General features: G+C 37.8%; 1 long non-coding RNA gene across 1 annotated transcript in view; it reads left to right on the top strand.

Moving 5' to 3' along the window:
* LOC103092936 (uncharacterized) overlaps positions 1-14,767 on the top strand; it is a 56,074-nt gene extending 41,307 nt beyond the window's left edge. Inside the window, exons 2-5 of the long non-coding RNA XR_008912760.1 lie at positions 1,840-2,028; positions 2,176-2,335; positions 7,022-7,268; positions 11,928-14,767. This is a non-coding gene — a long non-coding RNA (uncharacterized LOC103092936). The remainder of the gene's footprint in view (positions 1-1,839; positions 2,029-2,175; positions 2,336-7,021; positions 7,269-11,927) is intronic.
* The last annotated feature ends 2,298 nt before the right edge of the window (positions 14,768-17,065 follow it).

The raw sequence follows: 17,065 nt of genomic DNA, 5'->3' as shown, positions 1-17,065 counted from the left end.
AAGGCAGCCTTCAAAAAAAAAAGTGCTGATATATTTAAAGTATTTCCCTACTGCCTGGAATGATCAGATGCCCAAAAATAATAGAAATTCAGAATAAGAAGGGTTCTTGGATATTATCTAGTCCATAAATTTCTGAATAAGAGTTCTCTCTAAACATCTCTAGCAAGCGGTCATTAATCCTTTGCTTAATGTATCTAGGGCTAGGGAAGTAAAAATGAATAAATACTCCTAGTATTTAAAATATATAGGATTGTAATAATAATTAAAAGAGAAGGAAAAGGAAAAGGATTCTTTCAGTCAAGTGAGCAGAGCAAAGAGAGCCAGAGACTCACACCTGCAGCACTTTCCAAAAAAGCACAAGTTTCCCCCCCTAAAAGAGCCCTGCAGTGTGGGTCTCAGCCAAATTTATCTCCCAAGCCTCTATAGGTAAAACGAGGATATAACTTAAAAGGATGCTGGGAAGGTAGTTCAGGTGTGGCACATTTTCGATCTGCACACTAGCAAGTGGTCAATTAATCCTTTGCTTGAAATCTCTAGGGCCAGGGAAGCACTCCCTTCCAAGGCATTTGGAAAGCATTTCTTTATATTGGGCCAAAACATCCCTTTTTATATCTTCTGTCCATTGTTCCTAGTTATGAGCCTTGGAAAAAGCAAAATATGTCTAATCCCTCTTCCATGGCATACTTAATCAATATACTTAAATATGGTCATTATTCTCACCCTGGTCTCGAACTCTTCTTTTTCATCCATATTGGATGTATGTTGCCAAGGAAACAATGAAAAATGTGTCTATGTGGTTATAGAAATGATTGATCAAATTTTTCCTATTACAGAACAATTCTGTTTTTTGGCAACATGTAGAGAAAAAACATTGAATTTAAATCCAGAAGAATCTGAACTTAAATTACAGATCTGTCTTTGTTGTGTATTTGACTTGAACAAGACATTTCAGTGCTCTGGGAACTTAGTTTCTTCTTTTGTAATAATGAGGAGGTTGGCAGGATGATTCTGTCCTCTCTTATTTCAACAAACATTTAATAAATTCCTAGGATGTAGCAGATATTGTTCTGAGGTCCCTCCTGGCTCTGACACTTTATATTTCATGGTCTCAGATGCTTTCTGATTGTATTCTAAGTTCTCTTTCTATGTTCTATGTTCTAAGGTTCCTTCTATCTCTTGAGTTCTCTGACTTTTAAAACTCTGGTGCTGAGCTAAGTACTGTTAGTAAATATGGGGTAAATATAAACAGAATCTTATTGTTGGAAAGGATCTTTGAAAATACCATCAAGGAGGTCAAAAGTCCTGTTAAGCAGAGAAGACTAGTATGCAAGAAACAATTAGAGAGCAATAAGTGGCAGGACATAATTAAGTATCCAACTGTGTGGTACAGACAAGTGCCCTTGGAGCTCATAGAAGGGAAAAATGACTCAGTGCTGCTTCTCTCTCTGTGGGACCATTTGATTTCCAGCGTAAATAATTCAACATGAGACTACATCTTCTGAAACCCCATGACCAGGCACATTCTATGTTCAGTGACATCTATTTCTACTGCTGATTCTATACTGTGTCTACAGGATGTCCAAATAAGCCACCGAAAAGTGGAAAAATCAATTGATAACTGATAATAATAGTAAACATTTCTGTATTACTTCAATTTTGCAAAATACCATTTGTGTTATATTACATCATTATATTGACAGATTGTTGATGGTAAATTGGTTTCCATGTTTGGAAAGGAAAAATGCTCACTTTCCTAGTCTTAAAAAATAATCTTAATTCATTGATGACTTTCTGTTTCTCATACCTAGAATATATTCCTTCCTTGTTTCTACTTTTCAGAATTCTTCTCATCCTTCAAGATTCAACTCCAAGGCCATTTCCTCCTTGAGACCTCTTGTGATTGTGATTGCCCTGTGATTCCTCTTCAAATTTTCTGAGAGCTCTTTGGATTTCTCCCTTGTCATCATCAACCAAACTTGTGTTCCAAATGTGGAATATGAACTTAAATAGAATGCAAACAGCTTGAAGGTAGGGATAATTTTGTTTTTGTTTTTAGATTCCTAATATGTAGTAGATATTTAATAAATATTTATTCATTTGACTTTGTCTTTATTTTCCTAGTCACATTATTTTTTACTTGTACTTTATCTTTTCAATTTTCTTAGAATCTATTAGGAACTTCAATTAAATCTTAAGATCAACCAACAAGCACCTATTAAAAGTGCTCACTATATTTTAGGCATGATGCTAGATGCTTGGGACACAAAAACAAAAATTTAATTGTCTCTGCTTTCAAGGAGCTTAGATCCTGCCAGAAGAGACAGCATATACTTGCGTAAGTATATACAACATATATGCAAATGAACACAAGGCCATTTGATGAGGTAGAGCACTGTTGTTGGGGCATCAAGACAAGTTTCATGTAGTGAAAGGTGTTAGTGTTGAGTTTTGGAGGAAACTCAGAGGCAGGAGAGATTTCTTTCTAGGCATGGGGGGACCCAAAGGCATGTTGGTAGGAAATTGAGGGTCATGTATGAAGGACTACAAGAAGACCAGTCCAGCAGCATCATTGAATACAGAAGGGGAGTAAGTAATTTAGAAGAGTGTAACATCCATTTTAGGGCCACTTCTCCCATTCCTACTCACCCATTGGACCTGGTAGCTGAAGACTACTTCTCTTAGGATTCTAGGGGAAAACACAAGGGGCTGGGTTTCTAATGCCATCACTCCTAGGCCCCCAATAGTTTGGTAACAGCTTATCATTAATTGAATGACCTTAATTGGCTTTTAGAAAAGGTTATTTATTGGGCTCAGTGGATAGAGAGCCAGGCCTGGAGATAGGATGTCTTGGGTTCAAACCTGGCCTCAGACACTTCTTAGTTATGTGACTCTGGGCAAGTCACTTAAATCCAATTGCCTAGACCTTACTATTCTGCTTTGGAACCAATACTTAGTATCAATTCTAAGACAGAAAGTATAGCTTATTTAAAAAAATAGAAAAGAAAAGGGTATTTACTAAAGTCCTGAACCCTCTTCTCCATCTATACCACAAACATGGTGATCTTATGAGCTCCCATAGACATAATTACCAACTCCATGCTACTAATGATATCCAGTATCATATCTCTTACTGCCTTTTTGTTTTTTTAATAACATTGTTATTTATTTTTATTATTATTCTAATTTGTTTTTAGTTCTGGGTTCTCTCCCTCCAGTCCTGCCCCCATCCTTTGAGAGAGCAAGCAATATGCTAAAATTGTACATGTGAAATAATGCATATTAGTTACAAAAAGCAAGAAAAATTAAGAAAGTAAAAAATTACTTTGTTCAATCTGCATTCAAAGGTGGTTGTTTTCTCTCATGAGAGGGATAGTACTTTTTATCATGAGTCCTTTGGAATTGTCTTAGACTGTTGTATTGATTAGAATAGCCAGCTATTTTACAGTGTATCATTGTTACACTTTTGCTGTTATTTGTACAGTGTTCTCCTGGTTCTGCTCACTTCACTTGCATCAGTTCACAGAAATCTTCCCAGGCTTTTTGGAAATGATTCTGCTTGTCATTTCTTATTGCACAATAGTACTCCATTGCAATCATAAAACACAACTTGCTCATCCATTCTCTAATTGATAGTTTCTCCTCAATTTCCAATTCTTTGCTACCACAATACTTCATGCTTTAAGTGTTTTTTTGGACGTACAGATTCTTGTTCTTTTTCTTTGATCTCTTTGGAGTATAGACCTAATAGTAATGTTGCTGGTTTAAGGGGTAGGGAAAATTTTATAGCCCTTTGGGGATAGTTCTAAATTCCACCTACCTTTTAGACATCTCAAACTAGATGTTTGGTTGAAATTTTAAGCTCAAAATGTCCCAAACAAAACTCATTACCTTTCCTCATAAGTCTTCCCTTATTCCTAACTTCTCTATTACTGTTGAGAGCAATATAATTCTTCTAGTCACTCAGGCTCAAAACCTAGGTGTCATTCTTAGATTCTCTCTAGCTCTCATTTCCCCTTTCCCCACCATATGCAAACTTGCCAAAGCCTGACAATTTCACTTTTCCAACATCTCTCTAATACATCCCCTTCTCTCCTCTGACACTGCTAGCACTCTGGTTCAGACATTCATCATTGCTCACCTGGACTATTGCCTTTTGGGAGAAAGTTTGTCTACCTCAAGCCTCTTTCCATACCAACCCATCCTCCATTCAGTTGCCAAAGTGATTTTTAGAAAGTTCAGATTCTATCATGTCATCCCAGTCCCTACTCAGTAAATTCCAGTGGCTTCCTATTGCTTCCAGGATCAAATAAAAAATGCTGTTTGAAATAAAAAAAAAAAGCCTTTCATAACTTAGGACACCATCCCTCGACTTTTCCAAACTTCTTACTCCTTGCCATGTAATCTTTGATCCAGTGATATTACCCTCCTGGCAGTTCCCTAAACCCATCTCTGGGTTCCAGGTGTTATCTCTAGCCATTCCCCATACTGAAACTCTCCTTCCTCATCTCCACTTTCTTTTCTTCAAGTCCCAATAAAATATCACCTTATAAGGGAAGCCTTCTTGACCCCCTCCCTTAATTCTATTTTATTTTTTGGTTATAGTTGAGTTATGTATCTGGTCATCTCAGTTCTCTTTTAGTTATTTCATATTTAACTTGAATATAGCTTGTTTGTTTGCTTGTTGTCTCACACATTTAATTGTAAGCTTCTTGAGGGTAGGGAATATTTTTGCCTCTTTTCATATCTCACAACTTGGGGCCCATTCTCTTCTCGAACACACAAACTTATCTTAAATTTAGAATATAATGATAAAGAGACAATGTATAGAGAATATGTATGGACTCCCGGCCTTAGGAGTCTTTCATTTTTCTTCATAGCATCCTCATGGAGTTCTTTGAGGGATGTAGCATTAGTGATGAAGTAATCAATGTACTATTCAGTTGGGTTTGCTATACCTGGGGCTCAGTGTCTCAGTTGAACAGATCAATCTGTTTCTGTGCCAGGCCACTCAAATGCTGCCCTATAATGCTGCAGATCTTGAAACACTCACAAGGATGCTGCTTAGCCATGCCGATCTCATTTAAAAATTCATTGAATTTGTTTCAGTTAATATATATTTTTTCCTCTCTCCTTTCTCCCCAGTTAAAAAAAAGAAAGAGAAAACTGAGAACAAAGGTTCATAGTCAATCGAAGCAAATTCCCACATTGTCCATGCCTGAAAAGATATGTCTCATTCTTCTCTTAAGTCTATCATCTCTGGGTGTGTAACATTCTTTATCAATGATCCTCTGGACCCGTGGCTAGTCCTTCTCCAAACACATCTGTCTCAAGGTTTCTGCTCAGTAACTTCCTGAGTCTCTAAAAGCCCGACCGACAGTACATATTTTATCCCCAAATCAATGAGAGACATTGTTGTTTATTGACTAGGGGAGTGATGTGTTAAGAACTGCATGCTTTAAGACATTCTCTTTGGCAACTGTGGTGGAGACATTGTAATGGGGAGAGACTTGAGGCAGGGAGACCACTAAACAGGCTATTGTGATAGTCCAGGCAAGAGGTGATGAGGACATGACCTAGAGTGATGACTGTATGACCAAAGAGGCAAGATTAGGGCTTGAATGTTCAGTAGCATCTGACTGGCAGAGGTCCCATGGCAAGACCTTGCCCAAGATGTGTAATCTGCTCAGTGACCTTTGTTATGTTGGGAATTTGGTGAGGAAAGAACAAGAGGGAACATATAAAGAATTCAGATTTATTGCTTGGGAAGGGGAGGAAGGAAGAGGGGTGTTAGTAGAAAAGTATACTAGTTATCTTAAAATCTAATGTCTATATACTATCTAAAATTAAACTAAGCCATAAATTCCCCAATAGCCAAGTCTCACATCAGGAGTCCAATCAAATGGGCCAGGATCTTCAGTTGGTTAGTCGATCTTCAATCTTCTTGGCTCAAAGCTGCCAGCAGCCAGATTCAAAAGATTTCTTTTCTTCTGATGGTCTCAGGAGAAAGCCAGAAACCTGTCTTCCAAGCCTCCAAGTCAGGTCCTTCCAGGAGATAAGATGAAGACTATTGGGGCATAGAATCATTCCCAGATCTTCAGCCTCAGGCTCCCATGTCACCTTAGTCACATGCTCCTGTCAATCACTCACTTTGACATTTGCACTTCTCAGTTTTTTTTTTGCAAACCGTTCATCCTTTATCACACCTTCTAATCTAAACAAAGTATTTTAAATTGTGCCCATTGATCTTGACCTAAACTCTAGGCAGAATTAAAAGCGTGGGATGGGGGACAAAAGAGAAAGGGACAACCATAGTAGATTACAAACTACTATACTATATACTAAATATTGTCACTATACTCTATACTATAACATTGTTATACCATAGTATAAACAATATCTGTTGGACTTTTTACTCCTCATTAATGATGATAGCTATTACAACAGCTCCTATTTAGAGTTTACGATGCATTTTCCTTCTCACAACCCTATGAAGTCTGTACCCAAACTATTTGGCACCTTCATTTTACAGATGAGGAAACTGAGACACAGAGAAGTCAAATGACTTGACCTAGTAGAACCTGAATCCAGGTTTTCTGACACCAAGTCCAGTGATATTTACATGATTCAAATATTGGCTTCTTTCCTGAGAAACTCAGGTTAGGTGGTGAAAAACATTTTTTTTCTTTGTAAAGCAAACACTTCAAAATACTCCAAGGTAAGCAGTTTAACTGGGCAGCAGTGCTTAATGAGGTCAGTAAGACCTCTTTCAGAGAACAGGTGGCTTATGAAGGGCACTATAGAGTCATAGGATTTAGAAATAGGAAACCATCTAGTCTAAATCTCTTTTTGCAGAGGGGGAAACTGAGGTCCAGAGAAATGTATAAGACTTGTCCAAGGTCACAGGGGAGTTAACTGGCAGAACTGTAATTTGAATCTGAAGCCTTTCCAGTGGTGAAATATTTTTATTGAGTTCCTCATTTAGAATATTACTATTAATCATTGATTTCATTTTGTTTCACAGCTGATTTTTCTCTCTTAGCCAAGGAGTTTCTGCAAATCCACCCACCCCCTGAGGTAATGCCGAAGGTTTCAATATTTCCAAGATGCTGCCAGAATCCAAGGAGGTAACTGTAATTGCCTGCATCAAATCAAGATCTTCCCTAACACTGCAAAAGCTGAAAAACAGGAAAAATCAGTGAGTGTAGAAAATGACACCAGCCTGGAAGAGGAGGGAAACATGGACTGAGTGAAAAAGAAGGTGGAGGCAGGTACTCGTATGGGGGCAGCTCGGTTATGTAAGCACTATTACCTATTGCAAGTGTTTGAATTGAATATTGTACATTCAATCCACATGGCCCTTCTCACCCCTGGGCCTTCTGGCTTCAAACCTTATTTTTGAGAACAATGTTAAGGGGGGAAACAGAGGGCAGGTGACAGCTGGTATCATGCACAGAGAAATATGACCCTCGTTGTTACGACAGTCAGGGAGGCAGGGCTGTGGAGCTGCAGGGGCAGGAGGACAGAAGCTTTTGCTAGCAGCATTGACAAGGCAGAGTCCCCTCCAAGGCCACCTCTAGGAAACAGATGAAAGCAGGGAGAGCAAGAACCTTTGAGATGGTGTTCAGTCTGCCTTATTGTGCTGTAGTTATATTCCTATGAATATAATGGAAGATGGAGGAGTATGGCTGATAAAATTTCTTGGCATTCTTTCTTTCCTTCTTTCTTTCCTTCTTTCTTTCCTTCTTTCTTTCTTTCTTTCTTTCTTTCTTTCTTTCTTTCTTTCTTTCTTTCTTTCTTTCTTTCTTTCTTTCTTTCTTTCTTTCTTTCTTTCTTTCTTTCTTTCTTTCTTTCTTTCTTTCTTTCTTTCTTTCTTTCTTTCTTTCTTTCTTTCTTTCTTTCTTTCTTTCTTTCTTTCTTTCTTTCTTTCTTTCTTTCTTCCTTTCTTTCTTCCTTCCTTTCTTCCTTCCTTCCTTCCTTCCTTCCTTCCTTCCTTCCTTCCTTCCTTCCTTTCTTTTCTTTCTTTCTTTCTTTCTTTCTTTCTTTCTTTCTTTCTTTCTTTCTTTCTTTCTTTCTTTCTTTCTTTCTTTCTTTCTTTCTTTCTTTCTTTCTTTCTTTCTTTCTTTCTTTCTTTCTTTCTTTCTTTCTTTCTTTCTTTCTTTCTTTCTTTCTTTCTTTCTTTCTTTCTTTCTTTCTTTCTTTCTCTCTCTCTCTCTTTATTTTTCTTTCACTCCCCATCCCTCTATCTTTCTCCTTCCCTCCATTACCTTTCATCTTAGAATCAATATTGTGAATTGATTCCAAAGCAAAGAACAGTAAGGGCTAGGCAATGGAGGTTAAGTGACTTCAGAAGTCATATTTGAACTCTGGTCCTCTCATCTCTAGACCTGGCTCTCAATCTACCGAGCCACTTAGCTTGCTTCCTAGTACATTTCTGGTAAGGTTTTCTTGGGTTTTATGTATTCTTGCTGTGGCTGACCCTTATTAGCTATGTGGATATGGGTAAATCACAGCCTCTCTGATCAGTTTTCTTGTATGTAAAATAGGCATATTAATACTTATAATACCTTTCACTGATGGTTTTGCGAGGCTCAAGTGAGAACCAATCAATCAATTTTGATAACGTATGCAAAGTATTTTGAAAAGTTTTTGTTGTTGTCCAGTTGTGTCTGGCTCTTTGGGACCCCATTTGGGGTTTTCTTGGCAGATACTGGAATGGTTTGCCATTCTAACCAGCTCATTTTACAGACAATGAAACTGAGACAAACAGGGTAAAGTGATTTGCCTAGGGTCACAGAGCTAGTAAGCATTTGAATCCAGATTTGACCTCAGGTCTTCCTGACTCTAGGTCTGGCACTCTACCCACAGTACCATCTAGCTGCCCCTTAGAAACTTTAGAGTATTCTATAAATGCCACTAGTTGTTACTAAAAATTTGAGAACATATGGCAAAGTCTTGTATTACAGGGTGTGCTCTCAGCCCTTTGGGTGTTGGACACAAACCACAGTGAGTGGCTGGGCATAGTGTCAGGTAATAAGGTCAGAAATAGTTTCATCCTTCAGAAAAATCTAAGTTTTTCCTGATTTTATTGGATCTGCCTGTGTTGGAGGTTTTAAGACCTTGACACAGACAGGTCAGAAGATGATGATTTTAGAAAAGAATTAATGAATGGATTCTTATAATCTCAGTTTACCACTATGTCCTTTGGGAGCAATCTATTATAATAATGGCTTACATTTGTAGAGTATTTCATTTTATATCTCTTGTATAATTTTATCCTCATGAAAAGTTCTGTAAGATAGCCAGGTATGAGAGACTTCCTGTGTAAAGTGAGGAAATAGGCTTAGAGATGTTAAATAACAATCTTAACAATCTAAGGAAAGGTAGCAGGGGAAAAGCAAGTAGCATGAGGAGCTGGAATCAGCACTGGATTTGGGTTTGGAGGACTTGAATTCAGATTCTGATTGTGTGGATACAAAGTAATAATTTTTGGCTTCTCTGTGCCTTCATTTCTTCATTTGTAAACCGAAGACACTGACAAGATTTATAAGGTTCCTTCCAACTGAAAAGATGACATTTCCCCCCTAATTTGTCCAAGGTAACATATACCTTGAGCTGTGTTTCAAAACCAAATGGTGAAACAAAAAAGAATGTAGAAAATGAAGTGAAATTGTGGAAACAACTATACCAATAATTTTAGAGTTTATGGGGAAGTCTTGTGTCCCCCATATATATATATATATATATATATATAAATATATATATAATATAGCATATTGGCCATGCTATAAGCTGCCTGAGGTCTTGGCAAAGAGTATAATGAATGCCTGAATGTAATTCTGGGTAACAAGTTAAGCAATAATCTCATCCTTGAGATGATCGAAGTTTTTTCCTATTTTCTTTGATTTGTCTGCATTGGACGTTTAGGACTTTGATACATATAAACCTGTAGGATCTATTGGATCAAATCCTGACTTTTAAACTAAGAGGCTTTGGGATTCTGTCATTTGCCATCCCCTATTCTGGTCTGGGGTGGCCCCCTAGGATTCTGATGAAGCCAGTACCAAACTAATGCTTTAGAAGTATATTAAATCAGTGCAGCCAAGTAGCTCAGTGGATAGAAACCAGGACTAGAGACGGGAGGCCCTGTTTTCAAGTCTGGCTTCAGACACTTAGTAGTAGTTTGACTCTGGGCAAGTCACTTAACCCCATTTGCCCAGCCCTTACTATTCTTCTGCCTTGTAACCAATACACACTATTGATTCTAAGGAAGAAGGTAAGGGATTTAAAATTTTATTATATTTATATTTATATATAATATAAATTATATTTAATCATGAGGTCAATTATCTACTTGCAATCCTATCATCAGATTCTCATTCAATAACCACTGCCAGATCCTTGAGGACAAAATGTTCTCTGTCTACTTGGGTATGGGTTTGGCGATGAAAAGCCAAGGATTACTTAGGAAATACGTACTCTCCCTTTTGGCCTCAACTCATGAAATGTAGATGTTACCAGTCAGGGCCAACTATAACTTTTCTCCTCTCATTGGGCAGTTCCTACACCTTAGTCACTGACCTTAACCATACTCCTAAAGAGAGCTCTTTTTTAGCACATGTGTGGGGGAGGGTAGGAAGATGTGAATTATATCACAGATTTCACAACTTAATCTTATCCCAGTCAATAAAAAGACAACTGGGATTCATTTTTATTTTTTATTTCATTTTTTACTATGAATTATTATTTTTAAAATTTTATTATTTTTTATTACATGATTCTTGTTGTCTCTCTCCTCTCATCCTTCTCCCCTCCCAGAGTTGATAAGCAATTCCACTGGATCATACATACATACATACATACATATATAATTTGATTCATTTTTAGCCTAGGACAAAGAAATGAAAAGTCTCAGGTTCAGTTTATTTTTGACTTTTGGGAAGTTTTAAAAAATCATTAGTAACCAGATCCACAAGATTCTTTTTCATGTTTAGCTTGGAGTTCCCATTTTGGAGAAAGCTTAGCACTTTGGAAAATTCTGGATGCCATTCTTCTCTGCCATAGTGCACTCGTGGCATGCTTTCACAAATATGGCAGCACAGTTGCCTTAGATCAATAGCAGTTAGATCTAACGAATTTATCTAGGCAGTAGAAGAAACTCAAACTATTCAACCAGAAATTAGAAAGACAACTTTACAGAGCCATACATGATAATTTTGTGCCTCTTCTCCCAAATGGAAAAGTCAGAAAACACCACCTCAATCAAGCTGCTTAAAAATGGAGAGGACTAAAGCACCTGGGGGTCTGGCAGTGGTCCCATAGGTCACTACTCCCTTCAAACCAATTCTTCAGTCTCTAGTTTCTTGCCACACCTATCACTTCATCATGTAATTTCTCTGAACTTAGGTTCCTGCCATTGTTGCTGTTGCTACCAGCCATTCATGTCAAATTCTGGCAAGACAGAGGTCTAACTCACAGCTATACCCAGTTCAGAGCTTTTTGCAAATCTTAGTCCCTACCAGAGTGAAAAGAAAAACACCATCCCAGGCTATATTTTCCCCAAACACACAAATTTAGGTTCTGAGCAGTTTTACTGTCCACAGGTAAATCTGGTTACAAGAGAATATATTAATATTTTATTCTGAATTGGGGATTAACAAAAACTCCAAAATAACCTACCATATTTCTCTTCATCTTCACTCAAATTCCAAGCTGAAAATCTGGCTAAAAACGATGTAGAGCTTCTAGTCACATTTAGAATATGAGGGCCCTATTGAACCTATTGAGGGTGTTACCAGATCCCTCAATTGGAAGAATTCCCATATCAGATTACACCAACGGATATGATTACCAGTTATTGTTGTGCATTGTAATTTGTTATACTAGGGGCTGATTCATTTCCTGACCTAAGCCTTTTTCTTTCCCTTCAGTGTGCATTTCTCTGAAAGATACTACAAATGGACAATAAATTTGGTCCAGGGAAGAGGAGAGGAGAATAGATGAGTTGCCTTTGGGAAATTATCTGGGTCTTTTAGTGATCTTAAATTCAACTTGGAAACGAAGATCTTCTCAACTAAGCTCAATGTGGGGATAAATATGTGTGAGACAAGGAATACTGTGGTCTCTGAAGAAATGTCGTTGAGGACTCTTCAGAGAACAATAGAGGCTCATGGCAGGTCCAAACAGGCTGCAACACATGGCAAATGAGCAAGTATAAGGAAAAGGAATGTGAAGAATATGAACAAAAATGTATTATGAAAAAGATGAATCTATTACTTACCACTTCTGAGAGTAACTAATGTGTACCTGTGTACCTCATTGGTGTCATCATAGATGAATGCCACGAGAACTTGAAGGCTCCTGGCATAATGAGTCGATGACCTCCTTGTGATGAACTTAGTGGAGAATGAAAGTTAGGGGATGGGCAGATGTAGATAGGTTTTGATCTGCACTGTAAAAAGGAATGCCCTCAGTGATGAGATCACAAATCTATTGGAATGAATTTTCAATCCATCTCTTATTGCATGAAAATCTATGTTAAAGGATGTTGCAAACTCACTTTGAGGAGGTAATAATAACTAAGCCCATCATCATCATGCAAGAGCCTATGTTCTCCACTTAGGTATTTCCAGTAAAAAATGTTGGAGCTTGAATTGAGGAAAGAACAGGGATCCTGATGCTTAGGAATTCAAGGTTGTAACCTGCCAAGCAATTTTTCTTTGCATTAGGGAGATCCATTTCTTAGGGAAATAAAATAGGCAATAATAATAATAATAATAGACAGCATTTATATGGTATTTTAAGGTTTTCATAGTACTTTACAGATAGTATCTCATTTAATCCTCATAACTTGGGAGGTATATATTATTATTATCTCCATTTTGAAGAAGAAACTGAGACAAACAGAGGTTATATAATGTGCTTAGGGTCACAGTTATGAAGTGTCTAAGGTAGTATTTGAATTCAGATCTTCTTGACTCTGTGTCCAGAGCTTTAACCATTTTGCCATCTATCTTCCTAGGGTACAGGCTAAACAAGAAGGTCATGGTAACTACCAGGTACAATCAAGGTTAAATTGAGAAAACCTGATTAGTGCCCCATCTCCACCTCTGTGGGCATGACAGAATGCAAGGTTAAGGTCAGGGTCTTCCATGCCACTCTTTTGGCTTAAGCTATGGGCATTCATATAAGGAAAGATTTGTACCAAGTTAAAAAAAAGAAACAGTTTTGGAGCAGATATCTCAGAAGCAGCAGTCTCAGAAGAATGTACATTTTAAGTGATACAAAAGGCAATTGAATGATTGCACATTACTATTTTGACCATTAGGTGGCATTGATAACCACTATCGTGATCCTGTACCAAAGGTAGCTCTGGTGTTATGAATCCTACACTCATCCTGCTGAACATTGTACTTCTACGTTGAGGTGCAGAAATATCCAGGAGGTTCCTCTCTTTCGTTTTCAGAAAGTAGGTAATGTTTCCTTTGGATTTTCATAGTGGTGTGCTGGTAAATATTGAACAACCAACTCTCTTTAAAAAAGTACAAATTATACACATTTGAGTTTAATCTGAATTACTATTTTCTCCATCTCTTTCTTAATTATAGACAATCAACTAAACAATTAATCAAGTCCTTTCTTGTAGTCTTGTTAATTTTCAATGTATCAATGCTTCCAATGAATATTTATTTAATAACTGACCCACCTGAGCTGGTTTCAGCTGACTCTAGCACTATCCTGGATTTGTATTTACTTCTATATCTGGGGGGATATCTATAACCCATGACTCATTTTCTAGGTACTTTGAAGTATTGTGGGTGTGCATAATCTGATAAACCCCATCTTTTATCTGGCCTTGGTATATTCCATGGTACCCTAACCATATAACTTTGGCATTATAATGACCTCTGTGGAAAAAAAAGAGGGGGCAGAGCTAAGATGGTGGCTTAGTAGCAGTGAAAGCTGAAACTGCTTTGACAATCCTTCCAAATCAATCTTTAAGAAGTGCCTCAAGACAACAGGAGTCAAAAACCAATAGCAAGACAGAATGAGGGGGCTTTCCTATTGAACACAACTTGAAAGGTAGGAAGAAAGGGTCAATTTTCACAGGATAAGGGGAAATCAAAAACAAAACTGCACACAGAGAAGTGCTAGTCAATTACCCCCAGTATCTTTTCACCAAATTAAGCTTAAAGAACTTAAGACTCTGCTCCACAGCAAGGGATACTCACTTGTAAGAAAATAGAAGCTCCTTTGGTTGGTATGTCTTCTTTTAGAAGATCTAATATCTTTTCCTGAGCTTGTAAATTGCACATAGAGGCACCATCAAGGACATGTAAAATGAGAAAAGATAATGAGAATTCCATAAAGATGTATTGGTACCCATGAAAGAGAAAAAGAAACACAAGAGTCCCAAAGTATATGGTATAAATTCTGTATATAAGATTTATAGAAAAGCATGGAGAATGTGAAGACAGAGGGATTGCCATATTGTATTAATAGAAGTATCCACTATGATGAGATTAAAGAGACCTCAATGTATCAAAGAATTGTATATATATGAGGTAACTAAGAAGATGTGGGATCATATGATTAATAAAGAAAGTCAGGAGCCAGAAATCCTGGTTTTCAATATCGTATCTCTTTCCCCACCCTAATTCCATGGATTGTTTGGGTCTTATCACCAATCTTTGATGTATTTTCACAAAATGGCTAATGCAATTCCATTTCATATATTAAAACTATCACATGTGACTAAGATCAATGAAAATGTGATTCTGGTGAGAATTTGTTTCCCCTTGCTAAAAGAGCTAGAGAGATTAGCTCCCATATAGGAACTTCTTAGCACTTTGCTTAGAGAGGGGCTACTGGACTGAAGGGCTACTGAGATCTCCACTGCTTACTGTCTATAGGACCATGGACAGATCACCTTATCTCTCAAAACTTATTTCTTCAGTTGTAAAATGGGGAAAACAACTTAGTTTATCTACATTACAGGATTGTTGAAATTCAGAAGTGATCCTGGATTTAGAGGGCTTTGTAATCACAGAGTTTGAAGCTACTTCAGAAGTTATCTAGACCAACTCAAACTTGGTATAAATGTGAATCAAGTCCCTTGTTTGAGATTTTTAGTAATGGAGAACTTACCAGCTACTAAGCCAGTTGACTACTTTTAAATAGTTCCTAATTATTAGGAAGATTAAAAAAGTAAACAAAAATCTTTCTTCCTTTTATTTCCATCTTCTGGGGCCAGCTAGAATAAGGTCAGTCCCTCTTATCCATGACAACCCTTAAAATACCTGAAGTCAGTTATTATATCCCTCCTAAATCTCCAGGTTAACTATGTCCAGTACCATCAACCAGTCCTTAGTGTCATGATTTTGAGTTTCATTCTCATCTTGATTACTCTCCTTTGGGAATACTCCAGCTTATCAATGTCCTTTCCATAATGTGATACCCAGAAATTGAGGCAAAACTCCAGAGAACATTTGACCAGGGAAGAGTACAACAGGACTCTCATGTCTGACATTTTGGGCAATAAACTTCTACTAATTTAAACTATGATCAAATTAGCTCTTTTGACAGCCTCAGTATACACAATAGTGGACAGGTTTAGGTTCTCCAACATTTCTGTGTTGGGTGAGAGAGGAAATGAAGAATAACCATGTGATTTAGTGACATGTATTGTATTAGAAGAAATGAGGTATTGTAGTAATATTTCCCTAGTCTCTGCCTCTATACAGATTAGGTTAGTTTTCCTTAAATTAAATCTATCCTTAAAAATTAATTGAGATTAATGACTTAGGTTATTGACATCACTTCCTGACTGATTACAAAACAGACAGGAAGAATTCTAAGGGCTGTCTAATGTTTAGCTGGTTGACCATAATTCAGGGGTAGGGGAACTGAATCAACTTAGGATGTCCTCAATACAGATGTTTTGTGATAGAGATTTCAAACTCAAGAACTGGAGTTACGATCTGGGAAATTTCTGGAGCCTCGGCCACAGAGGGTGAGGGGCCCCAGGAGATGTTCTGGAATCTTGGGAGAGGAAGAGTTTTCTGTCAGAGAGAGGCAGTTAGATCTCTCAATCCTGAGACAACCTAAGGAGAGGTCTGGTCAAGACTTTGCTCCTGAGGAAAAACTTACATCTTTCTCCTGATGATTGGACACCATTCCCCCCATCGATTCCCAACTGAAGTGACCAGTTGAGAAGACACCAAGCAGCTGACAAGATCACCTCACAGCTCCTGGTGTCCTGGGTCTCAACTGTGCCCAGTGGGGCCAAGACTAGCCTGAATCTCTCAGGGCGGAAGGCTGCTAAGGCCTGGGTTCCCCATCTTGAGGAGGGAGGTAAGGGTAGCTAGAATAGGGACACCTTTCCATCTTTCCTCACAAAAACCCTTCCCATAGCCATTTCCCTGTTATTCCCAAATTGATCAGTTAGAATAAAGTTTGTCATCTTTCCCCAACTGACTCCAGTGTGAGTGGAAATTAGTTCTAGCTTGAGGGGGGAGGATAACTCTCTCTCTCTCTCTCTTTCTCTCTCTCTCTCTCTCTCTCTCTCAAGACTTTAGTAGTAGATCAAGTCAAGAGGCATTTTGGGGTTGAGCAGCCATAGCTGAGGGGAGACTGAAGGGGGCAACTACTCACTACCCCTTTTCTCTCCCTTGGCCAAGTTAAAAAGCAGTTGTCTCCCTTGAACCCTGCTTTGGGAGGAGAGGTTCTACTCTTTCTCCCTCTCTCTCTTTACCATAGACTAACTCTCTATTACATTTTGTTGAATATTTTTCCTCTGTTATGTCTAAGTAAATCTTTTGTCAACTACTGAAAGGTGTACTAAAGTCTCATTTCATTCTAATATTGAATCTAAATTACCAAGGCCCTGGCTTGAGTTAGGTGCTTCTCAGAACACTGGGGAGTATGATAAGGAAGAGAAGAAAGTCCAAAAGGTACTTGGGAAAAGGAGTATCAATAGTTGTCTGCCAAACAGATCACACAAGTTTTTCTCATTATAATCTGGGCTCACTTTTTTTGTCTACACCTTGCTAAATGAATTCAGGATATT

The sequence above is a fragment of the Monodelphis domestica genome, chromosome 6, assembly GCF_027887165.1.
Source record: "Monodelphis domestica isolate mMonDom1 chromosome 6, mMonDom1.pri, whole genome shotgun sequence".
In the NCBI taxonomy this organism is placed as follows: domain Eukaryota; kingdom Metazoa; phylum Chordata; class Mammalia; order Didelphimorphia; family Didelphidae; genus Monodelphis; species Monodelphis domestica.
Note: the sequence above shows the minus strand (reverse complement) of the source record. Positions and strands in the feature narration are given on the sequence as shown.